The sequence below is a fragment of the Sminthopsis crassicaudata genome, chromosome 2 (assembly GCF_048593235.1).
Source record: "Sminthopsis crassicaudata isolate SCR6 chromosome 2, ASM4859323v1, whole genome shotgun sequence".
NCBI classification, from domain to species: domain Eukaryota; kingdom Metazoa; phylum Chordata; class Mammalia; order Dasyuromorphia; family Dasyuridae; genus Sminthopsis; species Sminthopsis crassicaudata.
This window is the reverse complement of record NC_133618.1, coordinates 442184838-442209225: the sequence shown is the minus strand read 5'-3', so window position 1 is coordinate 442209225 and position 24388 is coordinate 442184838. Positions and strand designations below refer to the sequence as shown.

The window sequence follows — 24388 nt, the reverse complement described above, 5'->3', positions numbered from 1 at the left end:
TACAAATACCAAAAAGCTTATGTTATATAGGCGAGGCAGGTATGCAGTGTTCTTGTAAATACACAAGAACATAAAAGATAATTTGAAACATAAAAAGCACTAATAACGAGGGGAATTGGAGAGTGGAGAAGCTTCTTTTAGGATATGAAAACTAAGCTGATCATAGAAGGGAGCTAAGAACTACAAAAGTGAGAAGGAATTAAACTCAAGGAATGGTGGGTGTGGAGAAAGAAGGGGAGGAAATACACAAAGGTGGCAGACTGAACGACAAGTTCAGAGAAAGGCAAGTAAGCCAATCTGGCTCAAACAGAGAATTCATAGGACCTAAGAGATCTAGGTTTGGTCCTTGGCCCCAGTGCTTACAAACTGGGTGACCATAGAAAAGGCTTTCTGAGCCTTGCTTTTCTCAGGCTTGTAAAAGTTTCAGTGCAATCCCAAAGACAGACAGCATTTCTGCTCTCTTAAAATCTGCATTGGGAAAAATTTATTAGTTGACCACAGGGCAATGAATTGTTTGGCCACAAAGATTGCCCTGAAATATAGATAACTTGTGATCTGTATCCGTAGGAAAAACATCTACCTTTGGATCTTCAAGATGATAAGGATCAAAGAATTCTCTTTTGTGGCACATGAATGGTTTCTGTTGTATCTAAGAAATGTAAGAGTCGTAATCAACTCAACAGACATTTATTAAACAATTTGTTTCAGGCACTGTGCTAGGGGCTGGGAATATTAATAGAAGCAAAAAAAAAATATTCCTGCCTTTGAAGAGCTTACATTCTAATGAGAGAATACATAAAATGTAGCTGAAAAAATAGAAGGTTGGGGAAGGGGTGGAGAAAGAAGTCTAAAGACTTAGTAGTGGATGTCAGAAAAGGAATAAGAGTGAACAGCTCTGGGTACATTCAAAAGAGAGACATTAATGTTTGACAAGGCCTGATAATAAAACTTTGCCACAGAATGTGAACATGAACTTGATAATGGACCGTCTTCTGTCTTTATCCAAAGACTATAGTAGTACAGTCAGAATATATAGTAAATAAATAAATATATTACAAATATAATAATAATAATAATAAAAACCTGGGATAAGTATCAGATCATTCCATCATGAATTAGCTGTGTAACTTTGGTCAAGTCACTTAAGTTCTCTCAGCCTCAGCTTCCTCATTTATATAACTGAATATTTAATAAGACTGATAAATGTGAAAGATTTTTGGCAAATAACAAGCTCTTTAGAGCTTTAAGATTCCAAAGTGCTTTGGTCACAGCAACCCTTGAGAGTAGAAATCCAAGAATTATTATCCATTTTATAGACATGGAAAATGGAGGTTAATTAATTTGCCCATGGTCAAATGGATAATAAATAATAGAGCAGGAATTCAAACTTAGGTCTTGACCCCACATCCTAATACCACATTCTAATACCACAAATTTAAAAAATTAAAAGTGATTTAAGAGGTTGTTGTTTTGTTTTAATCAAAGGTCTGCCTTTGAGAATCTGCCCTTATCCACAAATTTGCTTCCAAGGACAATTTTAAAAATGCAACTTTTATTAATAAATTTCTATGTTATCTATATTTTAGTCCTTTCACCTTCATGTGTGCAGTTGTTAAGCTTTGATTAAAGAATTTCAGCTAAATACAATGAAGCCAGAGGCAGTATTCATCCTGCACCTTGGGGATTCTCTGTATCATGAAAGTATAGGTTTAGGTTCTCTTGAACCTTGCTTAGTTTTCCATTTAAATTCCTGTTTTAAATTGATTAAGGACACAAGTTCTTTTAAAAATTAATTCTGAAACTCTTAGTGCCTCCGGGCAATTCTCTGAGACTAAGTTGTTAAACAGCTGCTGACCTACATTGGTAGAGGGAGTTTCCTCACCAGGAGTTCCCCCACACCAAAGCAATCAATGAGAGGTCCAGACAAATCAGGTCAGGAAAGTAAGAAAAGAAAGCTCAATTTAGAAATTCTCTTCTTCTTAAAACATCTTTCCTTTTTTAAAAATTCTTCATACATTTTTTATTGATGCCCACTTTACTATAAGAGATTGCCTCTCACAGCAAATAGAGTCACTTAGAGTCCAGAATGCCAGGTTTCAAATCTCACCTCCAAGACATATTCATTGGGTGAGTTTCTGTGCTTAGACCTGACAGTATCCCAAGACTATTTCTCTCTTAGATCAATTGCAGAATATCTAAATGCAGATCAAAATGCAGATGCATTGGTCATTTCCTATGCTAATGAAATCATAGGCCCAGTTTAAAAAGAAAGAATGGAGTATAGCCCCATTTAAGATCCAGAAATTAAGATGTATAATGCCTTGAAAGTAAAAATAAAAATAAACTAGAATAAATCCCTATAGGGTACTTACAAATACAGAACAGGACATAAATTATAATCTGTCCCTCATTTTACACATGAGGACAATAAGGCCCAGAAATGTTAGGTGATTTGCCACACAGGTAGTAAAGACTATACCATTATACTCCCTAAATTAAAGGTATAGAATTTTAAAAGCTTTCCTAGTACTATCAAAGCACAGAGAAATAGAAATAAAAGGAAATATTAATTATTCATTTAATTAATCCCCATTAAAATCTAGGTTGAGTTTATGGAAAGGCTTCAAGTAGTATTCCTTCTTCCAATCCAGCTTAGCTAATTTCTGTTTTTATTTGAAATTCAAAAGTACCAGTAATGTATTTTTAAATACTTTTTTTTAAATCTTAAAAAAAATTAAAAATCTCTAAAAAATTTAGAAAGTCTTTTTAAAAATCTGACGACAATTGAATGGCCAATATATATATGTATATATACACACACATAGCTTGACCCAGCAATGGGACACACAGATTTCTCCTCTTTATCAACAATTCCCATTTCAAGGGGCTAGATGCTCATTCAGATGGACAGCATCCTTTCAGCAAGGGGACCTCCCCTTTAGTTAATGTCATCTTTTGCCCTTGAGCCTTCACTTCTGTTATATGGAAGGCATTTTTTCTCCCTGTTCTTCCTTTCAAATGTCCCCTGTCTGATTTAAAGCAATGATGGGAATATCAGATTACTCCATAAGCATCAATAAGTGATACCTAACCAAGACACCTGAAACAAGATTTACAATATCTGAATATTCAATAAATAGGTTTTGCTTTGATGTGACCACTCCTATTTGCCCTCTTCTACCCTCCTTTCTCCTTATATTCCATTTAAGTAAGCCTAAGAAGTTCATTCTCCTGATTGGCCAGAGAGTCCTTAACCCAATACATCTACAGCAGCTACGATGACGTTTCTTATCTAAATTCTCTCAATGTAGCAGACTTCTGGATCTCTCTCTAAATACTCTTCAGAAAAAGAATAGGACTCATAGACCTGATCTATAATAGTCCCCCACCCCAAATCCACAGAAAACAGAACTGGAGAAAAAGATGAAAAGATATCCCCAAGCTCAAACCATAATCTCTCTTACTCACCCACTAAAAAAACTTCTCTTTACTGCATTTCCCAAGAGGGCTATGAGGTGTTAATAAACAGGCACAAAGTATGGAGCCTGGTTATCATCATTCATCGAAATACCACAAAGCACTTCACAAGTGCAGGTAAACCCAGAGCTATAAACACAATTGTTCCCTTATGTATAACTGCAAGTGCTATGTGACTGATAGGACCACAGTCAGAGAGCCAATGGAAAGCTGGCTCTGACTTTTAAACCCTTGAATATACCATTGATAAGAGAACCACAATTTTAAAGTAGAATGCTGCACCTGAGGGTATTCCTATAAGAATAATCAGTGACTTTTGAATAGAATTTTAAAGTTTGGGAGGAGGGAAAGAAAAAAGCATTTGATTTTGAGTCAAAAGTCTCAAATCTAAATCTCATGTCTGTCATTGCTTAAATGTGTGACCTAGGGCAAGGGACTTCACACACACATACACACACATACACACACAAACACACAATACACATACAAAAACATCCCTCTTGCTTTCTTTTCTGTAAAATGAGACAATATGTGCAGCTTCTAGATGTTGCTTCTGTGCATGTATGTTGGCTTTTAAAGTCTCTTCCAATTTTAAATCCATAATTTCTATGATCTCATTTAAGTCTCTCAACAACTCTTTTTAAAAGATACTAAAGGCATGATTAGCCTCCTTGTAAAAAATAAGGAAGTGGAGGTCACAGAAGTTAACTGACACTTTTAGTTAAGCAATAAACAAATATCAGAGGTAGAATTTGAATCCCCTTCTTCCAAGTTCAGAATTCTACTCACTATTCCTTTCTCTCCTATGGCGAACCTCTATTATGTAATGAGACATTATGAATGCTAAGTCTCATTTGCTAAAAGAAAATACCTGCCTGCTGTCAGATTCAGATATTCTGCAGCAGAAGTGAGCCTGCTAACTCACATTCCCAACTTGTTAAATGATACAGTGGAAAGAGAACTGAGCTGATAGTCACTAGATCTAGGTGCTAGTCCCAACTCTGCAAACTGACTTGACATGACACATTTTATCTTGGGCACATTTAACTCAACAAACATGGTAACCTATGTCTCCTGACTCTCAGTACCACTATTCTTTCCTTTTTCCATTCTTTGACCTCTGATAGACCTCTGCAATTCACTACAGAAGAGTAAGAGCTCATTTCCAATGGAGTTGTCTTGGAGCATCTCCTTGGAGACTAGGAAAGCATGTGAAAAGTCAGGAATCATTAGCTGGAGTTGGCTCTATTTGGGGCAGACAAATAGGAGGAATAAGGAAGAAAAAGAGAGGAAGAAAGACCAAGCCCAGAGCTCTATCCACTGCACCACCTATAAGCAAGTAAAGTAAAATATTTATAAGGACCTTAATTAGCCATAGTGAATTTCTAGCTATCCTCAACTCAATTATTGAATTGCAAATGCTGAATCATACAGATCATTTTACTAAAACATGCATCTCTTCACCTCCCAAATTCTACTTCTTCATGATGTCGTCCCAAATGAAAATCATTGATCTGTGGCCATCCTAATATTTTAGCAATCTTTAGTACTGTCTTAGTATGGAATGTTTTAGTGGAATGTTTGATATAAATCAAAATCTATTTTCTCATTATTATTCTATACATAACATTGAAGTTGAGTCACTCTCAAAAAAGTATTTGTGCAAAATTATAAAAATTATACTTAAAATGTAAGAATCCCTGAAAAATCAAGTACTTGAAAGAAAATAGCTTTTTATGCTTGAAGTAATATTATTCAAAAATAAACATATAAAATAATTTATAGAAGTATGTTGCAAAAATAGCAAATAAGAAAAAAAGAGCAGATTAATGGACTGGAACACACTCATCTTAGTCCTTTAGCTTCCACCAAGATCTCTCTAATACATTAGCAAGAAAAGTACACACACACTCATACATACCCCTCTTTGTTCTGATTCCGTTTCATAGTTCTTTGTAAGATCTATTGGCTTTTAGCAAAGATAAGTTTTAACTGAAGAAGAGAGATAAAACACAGAAGGAGTAATAACACAAAATATTGGAGTAAATTAATTAGTAGGAAGAAGCATTTGCTGACATTTACACGGCAAGGAAACCTGAATATTCTGCAAATCCTGTCATCAGGGACTATATATTGGATGTTTATTCAGTTAAATATGGCAAACATATCCTTATCTATCAAAAGTGGCACCATGACTCAGCCTTTATACCAATGGGAGAACTATCCATTATAAAAAACTATGTGCAAAAAAATACTGGAAGAATGGATAAAGTATCTACCTCCAACTAAGGAAGACATGGGTCAAAGTCCCACACACTGGCTATTGAAATCTGAGCAAGTCATAGTCGGTACTTCAGGTAGCTATGAGAAGCTACAAAACAAATGCATACTTGCATTGGTAGAGGGAAGAACTTCCCACAAAGATGGAATCTGTAGTACAGTTTCTTTCTTCTTATCCAAAAAAAATGGTATGTGATATGTATATGATATTCCTAAATATTTTCTCTTTTTTTCTCTTCTTTTTCTCTATCATGTACATCTAACTTAGAAAGTCATTTATTCTTTTATAATAGAATAGAAGGTCAGGGTTAACTCTTAAAAATTTTAAATGTCTTAAAAAACTTAAAATGTCTTTTAAAAAAAGACATTATAATTCTGTAAATAACTTTTTCTTATTTTATCATTTTAAAAACCCTAGTATATTTTCCTGGTGTGTGGCTAGCAGGAAAAAAAAATCTATTTTAACTGAAAGGGGTATGTGATGATTTCAGAGAGCAGGATAGGAGGGAAATGGACACCTGGGTTGCATGAAGTTGAGTGGTAAGGATTGAGTCTGGGGAAAGAAGTGACCACACCATAAAAAAATCAATAAAGAGAGTAGGAAAAGAGAGAGCAGAATCAGCAAGCCAAGCCTTAGAGATTTCTGGGGAACAAGGATATAGCAGGTCATTAGTAGCACAAAGAGGGTTCTGGGTGAAAAGCTTTTGCTGTGACCTGCTATTAGTAGTATGTTTGTTGATCTGTTTTTCCCATAAATGTTATGAAGTTGGGGTTTTTATTTAGTTTTGATTTTAAAACAGCAAGGTGAAGTTGAAGGATTGCTGGGGTTTGGAATCAGATGAATGGAGTTCAAGACCCAGTTTGCAGCTGAGTAGCTCTTTGAACAAAGGCACAATAAAAAATATAAACAACAATAATGAGAAGCAATTTGGTATAATTGATGGAGGAAAGGCCTTAGGGTCAAGAAGATCATGTGGCTCTATGAATATAAGCAAATTACTGCGTTTTACCTTTTTTGTATCCCCAGCAATTAGTACGAGGTCTGACACATAGTAGATTCTTAATAAATGTTTGTTGACTGTTGACTTACCTTTCAAGTGCCCCAAATAATTCTAAGACTGTAAGTTATAGAAAAAATATTGTTCTTCATTAATAGAGGCAGTTTTCTCATCATCATTTTTCCATATATCAATGAAATTACAAGTCCAAACAAATAATGATTACAATAGCTCCCCATTTCTAGTCAGTGTTAATATTTGCCGAACACTCTTTACAACAAACTTGTGAGGGTAAGCGTCCATGTATTTTTCCATCTTACATATGGGAAACTGAGGCTCAGAGAAAAATGAATTTCTATATTCACACATCTAGCATATCTTTGAACCAAGATTCAAATCCAAATCTCCAATGTCCATATCCAGCACTCTCTCCATTACATCATACTGCCTCTATAAAGTAGCTTTAGTTCTGTGTTTAATATTAGGATACATTTTATATTTATTGCTTACCTTGTTAGGGTGTCATAAGTATTAAAGAAGATAATGTACAAAAGTGTATAATCATAGTCTGCGTATATAATAAATGTATGCATATATACATATCACCTTGTTTCATGTTATATGGTTAAAATCAAGGAGAGGTTCTTATTTATAAGGATTTAGACATCTTTACATGATCATCTGATCCAAAGTCTTCATTTCATAGAGTAGAAAAGAGGATCAAAACAAGGAAAGGACTTGCCCAAGATCATAAGGATAGTTAAAAAAAAAAAAAAAAAAAAAAAAAAAAAAAAAAAAAAAAAAACCTGGGTTGCGATTTTAACACCCAGTGCACTGACTCCAAATCAAGGACTTTTTGGCAATGTACCATACTATTGCTGCAGCCTCCTACACCTATCTAAGCCAGATGCCTGTAAGAAGTTCTCCCTGACCCTAATAGCAAGTATTTTTTTTCTTTCTCTCTTCCCTGAACTCCCCTTTGACTTATAGAATAGCAGATATAATCTTGGGCCCAAGCCCCTTTCTTGTTCTCTTCCCAGATTCTCTTCCAAAGCTTGCAACTATACAGATGGTCCTATAGCATCATTTATACTGATCATGTATAGAATACTATTAGCAAAGGAGCCAAGTCCTCTATGTGATTCAGACTGTACTTCTTATACTCACTGTGTACATTATACAAGCCACTATCCTTAACTTCTGTTTCCTCATTGTAAAGTTAAAGTGGATGACCTCTGAGGAGTTCTAAATATAAGCATTTAATAAAAAAAATCACCTTAGCAAAGCTAAAGTAAAGGGGTTGTCCATAGAAGAAAAAAATGATATTTAAAATTTGCAACATGCATGATGAGTTGTAACTTATTCCCAAACCCTTTCCATCAACCTCCCATTATCATTTCTTCCTAATTACAAGTAATTTTATTAATATACTTTTTGGCCTCATTAAATATTACCTTAGGCCTACAATTAAAAATGATGAGGCTATACTATCTTAATGATTTAATTAATACCATCACTGGCATCAAAGTTTCACAGACCCCTGCAAACCCTGACAACAAAGAACAAAATTTGTTCCCAGCAGCTCTGCTCTTGAGTCAGGAGAGAGGGCAACAAAGAAGCATGAAAGAGATTAAATATGAAAGAGCCAAATGAGAGTAACATGAGGAACACGCAAGCTTGGCCAAGATTTCTTCAGATCTTGTTGACTGAGACAACAGGGAGAAGAAATATGAACTGATAAAGAGGTATGTGATTTGGGTTTCCTTTTTTCCCTTACTCCAAGACACCCACTCTGAGAATCCTCACCATCCTTAGCATAAACACAATAACAGTCGGTAAGTGATTCATACTTTGTGACTCCTCTTTGTCACTTGGACAGACAAAGATGTAGAGTGACCACCAAGCTGACAGAAAAATGTCAGGCTAGTGCGCTGACGTTAGGAAAACTGGATGACTGACAGCATTCAGAGAAGATTAGTGGAGGTACAGGAAGAAGAGAAAGGCATGGAGGCAGTGGCGGGAACAAAGGGGAATTCAATTCTTCCTCCTTCTCTGACCTGACCAGAATTTTATATATTATACAGGCAGCAAGTGCTATTGAAGAAGTGGGCATAGCATCCTAGTCCACAAAGTAAATTATTTATTGGGATGTGAATTTATTGCTTTCCTGACTAAACTGTCAAAAAAAAAAACCAGCCTTCCCAATGACAGCTGGAAGTGGATGCTCTTTGGATTTCTTGTTTTTGTGTTTGTTTGGGGGTAAAAGATAATTGGACAATGATGAATGTGGGGTTGAGTTCACAGCCATCCCATAGACTGACTGGATCCTCTTACTAATTCCTCAGGGACCCCTTCCCCTATTTTCCAAAAAATAAGAGTTGTCAGGTGATTTTCCTAAGGTCACTGAGCTAGTAAAACTCAGAGCTCAGTAAAACTGTAGAACCTGGGTCTTTCTACTATACCATCCTGCTTCAGTCACATTATTTTATGACAGCATTTTATCTTCTAGAAAAAAAAAGCAAACTGAGAACATTAATAATAAACTCATGGACTGACATTTATATGAGGAGAAAAACCATTTTAAGCTTTAAAGTTATTCTGTTCTATGATTCAAAATCAGACATCCTGTAACCAGCCTCCAACTAAAAAGTGTTACTTATTAACTTTGCCTAATATCATAATGACAATGTGAATGTCTAGCCTACCATTTATCAGGTAATCTAATGGTCAGCAATTAGGTGCAAATAAGGAATAATTTCAGGGTAATTATGTCCCATAGCTTAAAATATTATATTACAAAAATACTATATTACAAACTGTGAGCAATGTTTTTATTAAAAAGTAGAAAGGTGCACACTGAATCCATAGACACATAAATGCTGCTGTGGTTTTGCAGATAACATACAAAATGTAAACAATTCCACATAAGACTCTAAGGAATATGAAATCTCTCAAATACTTTGTATATAGCGGGGAAATACTCCCAAACCTTTACCCTCACACACAAAATCAAATATTCTGGAGGACATACACATAATCATACCAAGAAAGAAGTCTTTACAAAGAACAAGGAAACAGAAAAAAGAATATTACTTTATTTTTCAAAAGCTTTAAAATCATGCAGAAGGACAGGTAAGGTGGCAGGATAGTAACCAATGGTCGTGCCATTTCTTGCTTTAAATAGCAAGAGCTTTCACTTGGGTTGGGGATGGGAAAACACAACAAAATTGAGCTCCCCAATGCTTAATTTTAAAGGATACAAATGTTTAAGGATTACCCTATAGTACAACTATTTTGGAAATAACTTTGGAAACATACAAATAAAGTGACTAAAACTTTGACATCCTTTGATCCAAAAATTCCACTATTGGACAAATACCTGAAGAAGGTCATTAAGAAAAAGAAAGCTTCCTTCTGCACCAAAATATTTATAGCAACTTTTTTATAGTAGCAAAGAACTAGACACAACATAGATATCTATCAACAAGGAAATGAATAAACAAACTGGTATAAAAATGGAACAACATTCTTCAGGAAAAATGATGAATATGATAAATACAGGGAAGCATGGAAAGGCTAAGATTGGAAAGACTAAGCAGAGACAAAAAAAGCAAGAAACAATGACAATGGCAATATAATTTTGAAAAAATGGCAACAACAAAATGATAAAAAATGAATAATACAAAATTTCAAAAACAAACCAAAAAAACCATCTAATAAAAAAGCATGGCCTCCCAAAAAAGGACAGGAGAATGCATATTTACTCTCTCCCTTTTCTTTTACAGATGTAAAGAGATTCAAAAGTGTGGTACATTGCATGTTTTCAGAGTTTATTTTCCAATATATAGATTGCTGATTTTCTCTTCTTTTTCTTCCTTTTTTCTTCCAAAAAGTTTTCTTGTTATATGAAATAGTTCTCTGAGAGAAGAAAAGAAAAGGATAAAGGGAGAACTTAAGCAATGTAAAGACAAAATATATCAAATAAATTTACCTTTTGCAAAAGTAAGTGGAAGAAACTGTCAAGATTTTGTAGCTTTAACTAAAGCTTAGAGGGGGAAAGTGATCAGCTGAATGTCACACATCATGTTGCTAGCAGAATCAGAATTAAAATGCAGGTCTTATTATTTCTAATTTACAATTTTCTCACTCAAACCCATTACTTCCCTGGACTTACACACATACTCAAAATATCAGCTAGTTGACAAGGATCACAAAATAACATAAATAGAGAGCTGAAAGGGATCTGAAATGCCATCTTTACCATCCCCTGGTTTTATGGATGAGAACACTCAGTTCACAGAGAGGCTGTGATTTGCCTGAGGTCATACAAATAGTAAGTGACACAGGTGGGAATTATGGCCAGGTTCCCTGACTTTCAATCCAATGCTTTTCCCACTGAACCATGATGCATACACTCTGGGGAAGTATTGTCCCCATCTGGTGAAAGTTTTGATCTATCAACCAATGTACTTACAAATCTGAAGCAGAGAATCAGGTCAAGTCAACAGTTAATCTAAACCTCAAAACATTTTAATGCAATAGACAGATAACTGAGCTCCCTTTCAAAAATGGCACAAATAGGAGAAGCTTAGACCTATCTCAAAATGCAATGTCTCAGTAGGTTCCTTATCTGGAGAGAGACTGGAATGGAGCATAGATGATTTATTTGTTAAGTCAGGATTGGAGGCCACAATCCCTTCTACATCAGAGTTTGTGGAGAAAAAAGCAGACTGCCGTTCAAAATGAGAGAGAACTCACAATCTGAGCTGTCCCGTGGAGGGTGGACCGCTTTGGTGGTTATGAACTCTCCTTCATGGGCTCCTCAAACAGAGGTTGAATGACACAATTTTTAAGTTGACTGTGCATGATGATTCATGTAGATAGATTAGCCTTCTTACTCTTCTACAATTGCATGGTGCCAGGATAATCTTGATAGAAACATCACTTTTTTGATGTTTTTTGCTAGTATAGATCTGGTCTAAATGCTAACAAAGGGAAACTTCAACTGGAAATTAGGAATTGGAGACTTACAATCATCTTAATATTATTCTGGAAGAAACAATCAAGACAAATAACATGCAAGTAGATGGAGGAATTAATGTTTAAATATGAATATACTCTATGGAGCTGGTTCCTGATATTAATTTAAATTTCAGCATTAATAACTTTTTCTTTTCAAAAAATCAGACTTTCAGGTCACTTAATTCAATAGAAAGTGATATAGTCTATGGTTACCTGTGGTGTCCTTTATCGAATAAGAGGAGTTTAAAAAAATTTAATATTAGCTATTAATTCTTTTATTTTCTTCAAAAAAGATGTCTTATATTAGGCATGAATTATGGCTCAGAATGATACTTTTCTGAACTAGTTGAATTTCAAATAAAAACTGAGCAAGTTTACTTCCTACATTTTCTTTCCTATATGTATTAAGAACTGTTATGGCGGTGGGAGATGTTCAATAGCATCTGGGTTTGGAATTAATTACCACAAAACTGAAGAAAGGAAAAATCATATTCCTGGGTAATTTCTACATGAGACAATATGCCCTCCAAACCTATCCAGTTGACCAGCAAACAAAAAAAAACTTAGCACTATTAATAACATTGTGTACGTGCATGCATGTAAAATAACAGTGACAACTCATAATTCTATAGTATCTTATGACTACAAAACTAGTTTATATGTATTACCTCAATTGAAGTTCACAGCTCAATTTTTCCAGCTGCCAAACAGCTACTTTCTCTTTCTTCCATCTTCCCCTCTCATTATAAAAGACAACAACATCAGAAAACTTCTAACAAAAACAAACAAAAATTCCCACATTGAGCCTGTATAAAAATTGGTGTCTCATTCTTCAACCTGAGTCCATCACCTCTTCTCAAAAAGTGAATTGCCTTCTTCACCATCTGTTCTTTGGTATTGCGGTTGATCATTGTTTCAGTCAGTGTTATTCAATCTTTCAAAGTTATCTTTAGAATGTTGTTATTGTTATTGAGTTATTCTGGCACTTAACCCTGTCTAGTTCAAGCAAGTCTTACCAGGCACAATTCATGTCTTAAAGAGCTTAAATGATTTGCCATGGCCATATAGGCAATAAGTAGGGGCAGATGAGACCAGACATCTGGTCAAAGACCAAAAATCTACAGAGAAGAAAGCCTCAATTTTAAAACTTGACCAAGACTAAATAGCCAAATCTTGTATGCTGAGTTACAGCAATGGCACTCAAGGAAGCCAGTGAAACACAGGTTTCAATGAAAGAACATTGTCCTAAATTGGGGGGAATCTAGGTTTCAACCTCACCTTTGCCACTGCCTTTGTTTCCTCCTCTGTAAAATTATAGAGTTTAACTAGATGATCTATCTAGTCCTTTCTAGCTTTGAAATTCTATGATTCTATAATTCTATTAAAATGGTAGATAGAGAATGGAACCTGGATAGTTAAAATTTGAATAAAGTTCTTCTAAATATTCATAACTCAAGTATTTTTAATTGGGAATATTGACAGAATATCAGTTTTCAAAAGGGTTCAGTTAAAGTTCCAAATACTCCTTCAACATTAAGAATTCTGAATAGCTTAAATTATACCAAGACAGCTTCTGGCCCCTAAACACCAGAAATTCTGAGTTTATTCGTTCCATCAGATCTTGAGAGAAAATGGGAAGAAAAAAAAATCTATTGCACTACCATTGCCTGTAAGGTAGGAAAGTAATGGGAAAATAATGCTGCACTGGCTGGAGAAGGGAGGAATGAAAAAGACTATCAAACTTCAAGTCAGTAATTTACTTTGTAGTCAGGACCTTAATAAGTCAGAATCTCTAAAAATAAAAGAATTTTCAGTGTATCAGGACATTTATCCTTTGTTACAACCAGCTTTAAAAACACTAAGTTGTTCCTGTTGTTTAATCTGAAGATTTAGCCGCCATTTTCTATATTCTTAAACAGTAACTTCTCCAAAACTGAAGTGATTTCTAAAAAAAAATTAGAGAAGGAAGGGAGGGAAGGAGAGAGGGAAGAAGAGTGGAGGAAGGGAAGGAAGGGGGAAAAGAAGGAGAGAGAGAAGGAAGAAGGAAGAAAAAAGAGAGGGAGGAGAAAAAGAAAAGATCTTCTAGACAACTTACCCATCCCACTGCGAATCAGAATAGTAGTGAGAAAAAGGAATGGTAGTAGGGGAAGGTAGAAAATGTTAACTTCAAATTTAAGCAGGGAAAATCTTTATTCATAATGTACCATTAAGATTCAGCCCCAAAGCAGCTATTGTCAACAGAGAAGTGTGTTTCCTACTCCTCTCCCTCTTAACCCTCACATAAGCTTTCTACTAGTAATTTCCTAAATCCTACAAAAAGGGGTAAAAAAAAGAGTTTTCTTAAAATGAATGACACCATGTTAGAGACTGTATATTGTCAGCTGCTTTTATTCCATGCAGGGCCACCTGTCTATGCCAGACAGGAGGTTCACATGTCTGTGGCCTTCGCTGTCTTAATGCTTCAATTACCCACCACCTGTCTGTCAGGCTCTTTGTGGCTCAGTATTTTCCACTGTCTTTTGAAGAAACAGCTAATGTTAAGAACCAGGGCCCAGGAAGCTGAGAAATCTCAGAGCTATGTTGAGACAATGCACAAGGTTAAAACAGGACAATGCTATTACTGAGGACTAGTGAGCACAAAGCCCCTGTATTTAGCCTCAAGTCACCTCAATATCTGTCTCTAAACCTGATGTGTTATCCCACCCTTCTCTTCTCTAAAGCAAAGAAAGCAATATGGCACAAAGCAAATTGGACAATCCAGGTTCTGATGTCAGCTCTGTTCATCTAATCAATCAACAAAAATTTATCAAGTGTTTGTAGGTACCATGATAAGCACTGAGGACATGAAGACAAAAAAATAACAGTCTTTGTCCTCAAGCAGATCGCACTCTCTATATATTTGCTAACCAGAGAACTTGGGTCCATTACCTACCTGTATAATGATAAAAGTATGCCTTTCCATACCAAACTCTTTACGATTCTAAGTTAACCCGTCCACAGACTTGATGATCTCCCTTCCTAACTGCTAAAGAATGTTGTTCCTGTAGCACAACTAACGTCTAAGTTTGCACAATAGACCATGAAGAATATGAGGCACTTTAGAATAGAATTTCTATTTGTCCACCAGTGTGTTTGAGAAACTCTGACCCCATGAAAGAGTATTATTTTATTAAATCCTGAAAAATATCCACAGATGGAGGAAGGGTGAAGATTCTCCACTTGTTAGCATATAAATGTTTAGGGAACAAGTGTCTAGAGAAGAAAACTAAGTTAAAGGAGATAGTGACTACAGGCTGAGAATATAGCTGCCTATTAGAGCAAAATATTTTATCCTGTGCTTCAAGGACATAACATAGACCTCCAAGTCTAGAGTAATTTGTTACTGGATTTTGTTGTATCTTAGGGCTGTTCAGTGGTTTGGGTCTTAGCTTTTATGGGCTAGTTCATAAAGGACAGTAAGTATAATGGAAATAGCTACTGATTTGAACTTGAAAGCCCTAGATTTGAATTCTTATTGCCATTTATTATATAAATGACCTCAAGCAAATCTCTTCTCCCTTCTCAGGGCTTCAATGTCTTCCACCATGAAATGAATAGATTAGACTACTGTCACTTCAAACTTCAAATTCTATGATTCTGTAAATCTATTCTATCTCCATTTCCTTTTTCCCTTCTTATCTTTCTACTAAAGTGCTGCCCAAAATCAGAAGACAGGAAAATTGATTTATTTCAACAATAAAAAAATGAAATAATAACTTAATATTGTCTTCATTTTATAGATGAGAACACTGAAGTTAAAAGAATAACTTGACACGATCACCTAGAGAATAAGTATCTAAGGTAAGATTCAAATATAAAGGTTGACTCTAACCTTCGTGCCACTCACTGGAAAGAAAAAAATGGGTAAAGTATTATTAAACTCTGAAAAATATCTACAGATGGAGGGAGAGTGAAGACTCTCCACTTGTCAGAATAGAAATGTTTAGAGAACAGTAACTAGAGAAAAAAACTAAAGGAGATAATGACTACAGTTTCTACTTCCACCTCCAATAGGTGATCCATAGCTTAATGACCAGCCATTCAGCATTCAAGCTCTTCAGCACCAGGGAACCAATTTAAGAGTTGAAAGTTCAAAGACAATTTCTGGTTTAAAGTGGTAGAAATGGAGGAAGAAAATATCACTGATGCTAAATGAAGTGAGTAGAACCAAGAGAACATTGTACACAGAACAAGGTTATATGATGACAACAGTAACAGACTTGGCTCTTTTCAACAATGAGGTAATTCAAACCATTGATTTGATAGGAGCAGAGAGAAGTTCAGCCCTGGGTTGGAAGCAAGAAGGAGTGAAAGAAAAGCAAAGGAAAAAAAAGGAGTGAAAGAAAAGCAAATGAAAACAATCAGTAAGAAAGTTACAGGAATCTTTCATATATGTATGCTATATTAAGGAGGTGCTTTAGAGAAAATATTTAGTTTGATGCTATAACGGTGAGAGTTAAACAGTTCATGGTAGCAAGGAAAATTGATATTGCCACTGATAATAAATACTAACAAAGTGAGAAGAGGAAAAACTAAAAATTAGGTGTTTCATTTCCATGAATCAAAAATGTTTGATTTGGAGTCAGAGAACCTGAGTTTGAATCTTGATCCTGTTGATATTCTTGTGACCCTGGGCAACTCACTCCTTTCTCTATATCTCAGTTCCTCTCCTATGAAATGAGTGGGTTGAATCAAATGACCTCTAGTCTCTTCCTCTACCAATAACTACCAATCTTCTGCCTACACTTATTACTCAATAGGTTGTCCTATCATGCTCTTCTCATTTCAATAACCCAGCACCTTCAGTAGATAAAGTAAAATCTCCATTCCCAATTAATAATACTCTCATTACCATCTCTTTCAATTCTACCTACCATCCTGGTACCATGTCTCCAATGTCATGCAATCACTTTTAAAGTTCTTAAGACAGACCTTGAGAATGTCCTTCTATCACTTTTTCTGACCATTATATAAATACTTGCCCTGTGTGAGTTCTCTATAAAACAGTCTTTTTGGCAAATACATTCCCTCAATATCCTAATTTCCAAGTACTTAGATCTAATCATTTCTCATGACTTGCTTCTCTACTGCATCCCAGTTATTCAAAAATAACACTACCATTGAGCTTCCCATTACCACTGAATTTGTCATCAAATACAAATGTTGCACTCACCAAGTTTAAGAATTTTGAATCAACACCCTATACCAAGATAAGGTTAAAATGGGTATGTGATTTAGACACAGTGTGATACTACAAGTAAATTAGGAGAGCAAGGAAAAGTTTTCTCATCAAATCTTTGGAAAAGGGAGGAATTTGTGACCAAGAAATAATAAAGAACATTATGAAATGCAAAATGGACAATTTTGGATACATCAAATTAAAAATGTTTTGCCCAAACAAAACCAACATAACCAAGGTTGAAGGAAAGCAAAAAGCTGGTAAACAAATTTCACAGCCAGAATTTCTGATAAAAAACTCATTTCTAAAATATATCATGAACTAAGTCAAATTTATAAAACTACAAGTCATTCTCCAAATGAGAAGTAGTCAAAGATAGGAACAGGAAATTTTCAGATGAAGAAATCAAAGCTATCTATAATCCTATGAAAAATGCTCTAAATCACTATTGATGAGAGAACAGCACATTAAAATATCTCTGAAGTACCACCTTATAATTATCAGACTAACTAACATGACAGAAGAAAATTATAAATGTTGGAGGGGATGTGGGAAAACTGGGACACAAATGCACTGTTGGTGGACTTGTGAACTGATCCAACTATTTTGGAAAGTGATTTGAAACCATTCCCAAAGGATCATCAAACTGTGCATATCCTTTGATACAGCAATACCACTACTGGGGCTATATCACAAAGAGATGATAAAAGAAGGAAAAAGACATGCGTGTACAAAAATGTTTATGGCAAAGAATTGGAAAATGAGTAGATGCTCATCAAATGAGGAATAGCTGAACAGGTTATGATATATTAATATAATGGAATACTATTATGCTATAAGAAATGACAAACAGGCTGATTTTAAGGTAAAAAACTAGAAAGACAAATTAACTGAGGCTGAGTGAAGTGACCAGAGCCAGGGGAACATTGTACACAGTAATAGCAACCCTATGTGATGATCATCTATGAAAGACTTAGATTTTCTCAGCAATAGAGTAATCAAAGGCAGTTCAAAGGAACTTGTGATAGAAAATGCCATGCACATCCAGAGAAAGAATTATGAAGTCTGAATGTAGATAAAAGCATACTATTTTCTTTTTTTGTTTGTTTTTTGTTTTTTTCTTTCTTGTCATTTTTCCTTTGTTCTCATTCTTCTTTCACAACATGAATATGAAAATAAATTTGTTTAATAAAATTGTACATGTATGGTCTATACTAGATTGCTTGCTCTCTTGAGGAGAAGAAAAGGAAGGGAAGGAGGAAGAAAAACTGAACTCAAAATTTTACAAAAATGACTGATGAAAACTATCTTTACAAGTAATTAGAAAAAATATATAATACTATTAAGTGGGGGGAGGAATTCTTAAATTCTTTTATCTTATTATAACCTTTTATAATCTCATCTCTTCCTCTGGCTTACCATAGTATCCCTATTCTTCATTTTCACCATGATTTCCAATCTTTCCACCCTTCCTTCCTTTCCCAGGCAATCTCTCCTGTCTGATCCACATTCTTCCCCTTTTCCTTGGTAAATCATTTCACTCTACACAATTCTCTCTATTCAAATCCCTTGCTCAGCCCTCTTACTTTTAACACTGAACAACACTGCTAACCTGAACCTTATATTATTCCAACCATCTACTAGCTTTTTTCCTATTCATCTATTACTAAATGTAGTTCAAGGAAAATCAGGATATTGTGCTGACTAATCAAATCCAAATTCATCTTGCATATTTTCAACTGAGGCTTCAATACAATAGTATATTCCTTTTGTACTTCCCTAACAGATTTATGATCTCACTGACCACAACAGCTATTCCAAAACCTTTTCATGGCTCCTCAAGTCTGCCACTTCCTCATCTCACACCATTTGGACAAGTCTCTTATTTCCTCCTTCACCAAGGATTGTTACATGAAGATCAATGCTCCTTGCTAAGGCAACCCCCTCTATATGAATCCTTTCCACCTCCTCTATCATCCCCAGTCTATGATCCTCAGTTTCTTCCTGTTTTCTAGTTCCTTCATTGCAGCCTACAAATATACCCACACCTTTTTCATCCAAAAAGACAAAAACCAAACCTACTTAATCCTATCACCCTGCTTTTCTTGGCTAAACCTCTTGAGAAATCCAATTACAATCAGTATCTCTCTTTTCTCTCAATTCTAAAATTTTTACAGTATGGCTGCTGACTTCATCTGCTAAGCAACCAATGATCTCTTAATTGTCAAATCTAATTTTAATGGCTTTACCTTTCCTGACCTCTGTATAACCTTTAACATTATTGATCATCCACTTCTTCAAAAAATATATTTTTCTCTAGATTTTCATGACACTCTCCCGAGTTGTTCTTCCTAATGGCACTTCCTCAGTCTCTTTTGCTAGACCTTCATCCAGGAAATTCCTCCAGTTTCATTTCTCTTCTCTCTATAAATTAACTCACTTGATAATCTTATATCCTGCCATGGATTAATTATTATCTGTATGCAAATAATTCCCAGATCTATATTTGAAGTCCTAACTTCTCCCTCTTCCTTCACTTGCTTTCACTCTTGCTTCACCAGCTGCCTTTTGGACATATTGAATTTGAAATCTCACATGCACCACAAACTCATGTCAAAAATAGAACATCATTTTCACCCTAAACCCTTTCCTTTTCTAAATTTCCCTCTTACTATGGATGCTTACTATCATCTTCTCAGTCACCTAGGCTCAAAATCTTTGGTGTCATCCTCAACTCTTCTCTCATATTACCTTTACATAATAAAATATTGCCAAGGTCTTGTTTCCATCTTTGAAATAATATTTGTATATATATATACTCCTTCTCTACACTTACACAGCCATATCCTCCGATGAGCCTTTATCATTTCATGCCTTATACTTTGTTCTGCAATAACCTGCTTTTTTTGTGTTTTTTTTTATTCATAGTTTTATTTACCAGATATATGCATGGATAATTTTACAACATTGACAATTGCCAAACCTTTTGTTCTAATTTTTCCCCTCACCCCCCCCATGGCAGGTTGACCAATACATGTTAAATATGTTAAAGTATAAACTAAATATAATGTATGTATACGTGTCCAAACAGTTTTGTTTTAAAAAAAGAATAGGACCTTGAAACAGTATATAATTATTCTTGAAGGAAATCCAAATTGCAGACAGACAAAATAGAGGGATTGGGAATTCTATGTAGTGGTTCATAGTCATCTCCCAGAGTTCTTTCCCTGGGTGTAGCTGGTTCAGTTCATTACCGCTCTATTGGAACTGATTTGGTTCATCTTATTGTTGAAGAGGGCCACAACCATCAGAATTGATCATCATATAGTATTGTAGTTGAAGTATACAACGATCTCCTGGTCCTGCTGCAATAACCTTCTAATTGGCCTCAAGTTTCTCCTCCCATTCCAATCCATCCTCCATTCAGCTGCCAAAGTGATTTTCCTAAATTTCAGCTCCATTCATGTTAGCTCCCTATTCAATAAACTCCATTGTATCTCCAGGATCAAATATAAAATACTCTAACATTTAAAGCCCTTGACTATCTGGTTACCTTTCCAATCTTCGTATATTTTTGTTTCCCTCCATCCACTCTATAATTCAGTAACACTGCCCTTCATGCTGTTCCTTACACTGATAATCCAACTCCTTTGCACCAACTTTTTCCACCTCCTAAAATTCTTTCCTCCTTACCTGACTCTCCTGACTTCCTTCACTGCTCAGCTCATATATCTTCTACAGGACTTTTTTAGTTCTCCTTCCCATTCTCTCAGTTAGTGCCCTCCCTCTAAGAACATATGCCCAGTTATTGGCATTTTATCTCCCCCATTAGAATGCAAATTCCCTTGATTGACTCCAAGCTCTAAATTTCTGATCCTATTGTCTTATGTATATCTAGTTATTATGCATATTTAGAATCAGAGGCCTGGAGTCCAGGGATTTGGTTACTGATCATCTCTAGAAATTAGGGAAGAAGGTAAAGTCAAAATTAATATGAAGGCTTTAAAAAGGAGGAAAATGAGACAATTTATGTGGGAGTATTTTATAATGAAGTCAGTAGAGTGGAAAAAACTCTGAAATCAAATGACTTGGGTTCAAATTCTACCTCTGAAGATAACTGCTTACATGACCTGGAGCAATATACTTTACTTAAGATTCGTTTTCCCTCTCTTCTTTTCTCTAAAAAGGGGATGTACACTTTTTGCAGATGACATGATGGTATACTTAGAGAACCCCAAAGACTCTGCTAAAAAGCTACTAGAAATAATTCAAAATTTCAGCAAAGTGGCAGGATACAAAATAAATCCACATAAATCCTCGGCATTTTTATATATCACTAACAAAATGCAACAGCAAGAGATACAAAGAGAAATTCCATTCCAAACAAATGTTGATAGTATAAAATATTTGGGAATCCATCTACCAAAGAAAAGTCAGGAATTATATGAGAAAAATTACAAAACACTTGCCACAAAAATAAAATCAGATTTAAATAATTGGAAAGACATTCAGTGCTCTTGGATAGGCCGAGCGAATATAATAAAGATGACAATACTCCCCAAACTAATCTATTTATTTAGTGCTATACCAATCAGACTCCCAAGAAACTATTTTAATGACCTAGAAAAAATAACAACAAAATTCATATGGAAGAATAAAAGGTCAAGAATTGCAAGGGAACTAATGAAAAAAAACTCAGAGGAAGGTGGTCTAAGTGTACCTGATCTAAAGCTATATTATATAGCAGCAGTCACCAAAACCATTTGGTATTGGCTACGAAATAGACCGGTAGATCAGTGGAACAGATTAGATACAAAGGACAAAAAAGGGTACATCTATAGCAATCTAATCTTTGACAAACCCAAAGATTCCAACATTAGGGATAAAAATTCATTATTCGGAAAAAACTGTTGGGAAAACTGGAAATTAGTATGGCAGAAATTAGATATGGATCCACACTTAACACCATATACCAAGATAAGATCAAAATGGGTCCATGATTTAGGCATAAAGAGGGAGATAATAAATAGATTAGAGGAACAGAGGATAATCTACCTCTCAGACTTGTGAAGAAGGAAGGAATTTATGACCAGAGGAGAACTAGAGATCATTATTGATCACAAAATAGAAGATTTTGATTACATCAAACTAAAAAGTTTCTGTACAAATAATACTAATGCAAACAAGATTAGAAGGGAAGTAACAAATTGGGAAAATATTTTTAAAAACAAAGGTTCTGACAAAGGTCTCATTTCCAAAATATATAGAGAACTGACCATAATTTATAAGAAACCAAACCATTCTCCAATTGATAAATGGTCAAAGGATATGAACAGACAATTCTCAGAGGAAGAAATTGAAACTATATCCACTCACATGAAAGAGTGTTCCAAATCACTACTGATCAGAGAAATGCAAATTAAGACCACTCTGAGATACCACTACACACCTGTCAGATTGGCTAAGATGACAGGAACAAATAATGACAAATGTTGGAGGGGATGTGGGGAAATTGGGACACTAATACATTGCTGGTGGAGTTGTGAAAGAATCCAGCCATTCTGGAGAGCAATCTGGAATTATGCCCAAAAAGTTATCAAACTGTGCATACCCTTTGACCCAGCAGCGCTACTACTGGGATTATATCCCAAAGAAATACTAAAGAGCGGAAAGAGACATATATGTGCCAAAATGTTTGTGGCAGCTCTTTTTGTTGTAGCTAGAAACTGGAAGATGAATGGATGTCCATCAGTTGGAGAATGGTTGGGCAAATTGTGGTATATGAAAGTTATGGAATATTATTGCTCAGTAAGAAATGACCAGCAGGAGGAATACAGAGAGGGTTGGAGAGACTTAAATCAACTGATGCTGAGTGAAATGAGCAGAACCAGAAGATCACTGTATACTTCAACAACGATACTGTATGAGGATGTATTCTGATGGAAGTGGAAATCTTCAACATAAAGAAGATCCAACTCACTTCCAGTTGATCAATGATGGACAGAGGTAGATACACCCAGAGAAGAAACACTGGGAGGGGAATGTAAATTGTTAGCACTAATATCTGTCTGCCCAGGTTGCATGTACCTTCGGATTCTAATGTTTATTGTGCAACAAGAAAATGATATTCACACACATGTATTGTACTTAGACTATATTGTAACACATGTAAAATGAATGGTATTGCCTGTCGTCGGGGGGAGGGAATAAGGGAGGGGGGGGTAATTTGGAAAAATGAATACAATGGATAATATTATAAAATATATATATATATAATAAAAAAAATTTAAAAAAAAAAAAAAAGGGATGTACAGCTTCTGAGATTCCTTCCATCTCTATATCAATGATCTAGTAATAATCATAAAGCATGATTTAATGTCAGCTGCATCATCATCAAATATCAGATTAATTAATTTATGTAGTTCCACGGAAATGTAGTTATTCATCATTCACGTATATATGTGTATATCTATGCATACACATAAAGGCACACACTTTACTTGAATAAGTTCAAAGCCTGTAGATTTTAAGATAAGCCAAAAAAGGAACTGAAAACAAAAAAAAAATTTTTATTGTTTGCTTAATTTTTAGTTCTGTCTTGTTAAAAGATAAAGCACTCAACATGGAATAAGGTTCAAATCTTGCTTCAGACATGTGCTGACAGTAAGGCTCCAGGCAAGTCATTTCCTAGTCTGCTCTATAAAATAAGGATGATAATAGCACCTACCTTGCCAGGTTACTGTGAAAATCAAATATGATAATATTTGTGAAGGGTTTAACAAACATTGAAGTATCATATAAATGCTATCAATTAATAAATTTGCCATAAGGAGCCTTATGGTTAGAATCCTTTCAAAATTTCTCATCACATCTCAAGAATTCTATTTTGAGAGACCCTTCTCTTCACTGTTAAGACCAAGCCACAAAAGCAAGGCTTATGGCTTCACAGAAAGCAAGGCAATATTCCCAACCCTCCAGACATTAACCCCAGGGAAGAAAACAAACAAAATATGGGTTTTCTTGGAAATAAAATAAATGAGAAATTTTTATTCTTGGAAGAAAAATAAATGAGAAATGATCTGTTTATTCATTTATTCCATTTTTTAAAAGACTGTTTGTAGCATGCACACATGTTCAGTACAATGGGATATAAAGAGACAAATAAGACGTGATTTCTGCCCTTAAAAAATTCTAAATCACAACCTCAATATGATGCAAAAGTATTAGTTCTTCCTCTGAAATCTGGACTTGGAGAAAAAACAGTGCATTGTTTAAATGAGTCTTAACACCTGAGTGGGGCAGCTAAATGGCACAGTGGATTGAGCACTGGTCTTAAAGTTAGGAAGATCTGAGTTTAATTCCAATCTCAGACACTTAACACTTACTAGCTGTG

At 35.1% G+C, this 24388-nt stretch overlaps 1 protein-coding gene and 1 long non-coding RNA gene across 10 annotated transcripts in view; both read right to left on the bottom strand.

Annotated features, from left to right (window-relative positions):
* The window catches only part of PTPRT (protein tyrosine phosphatase receptor type T), a 1285960-nt gene that overhangs the window by 1123130 nt on the left and 138442 nt on the right, over positions 1 to 24388 (bottom strand). The gene's annotated exons all lie outside the window — the stretch shown is intronic.
* LOC141557235 (uncharacterized) overlaps positions 9573 to 24388 on the bottom strand; it is a 51105-nt gene continuing 36289 nt past the window's right edge. The window contains exons 2-3 of the long non-coding RNA XR_012486745.1: positions 12446 to 12549; positions 9573 to 10673 (exon numbers count right to left, since the gene is read on the bottom strand). This is a non-coding gene — a long non-coding RNA (uncharacterized LOC141557235). The remainder of the gene's footprint in view (positions 10674 to 12445; positions 12550 to 24388) is intronic.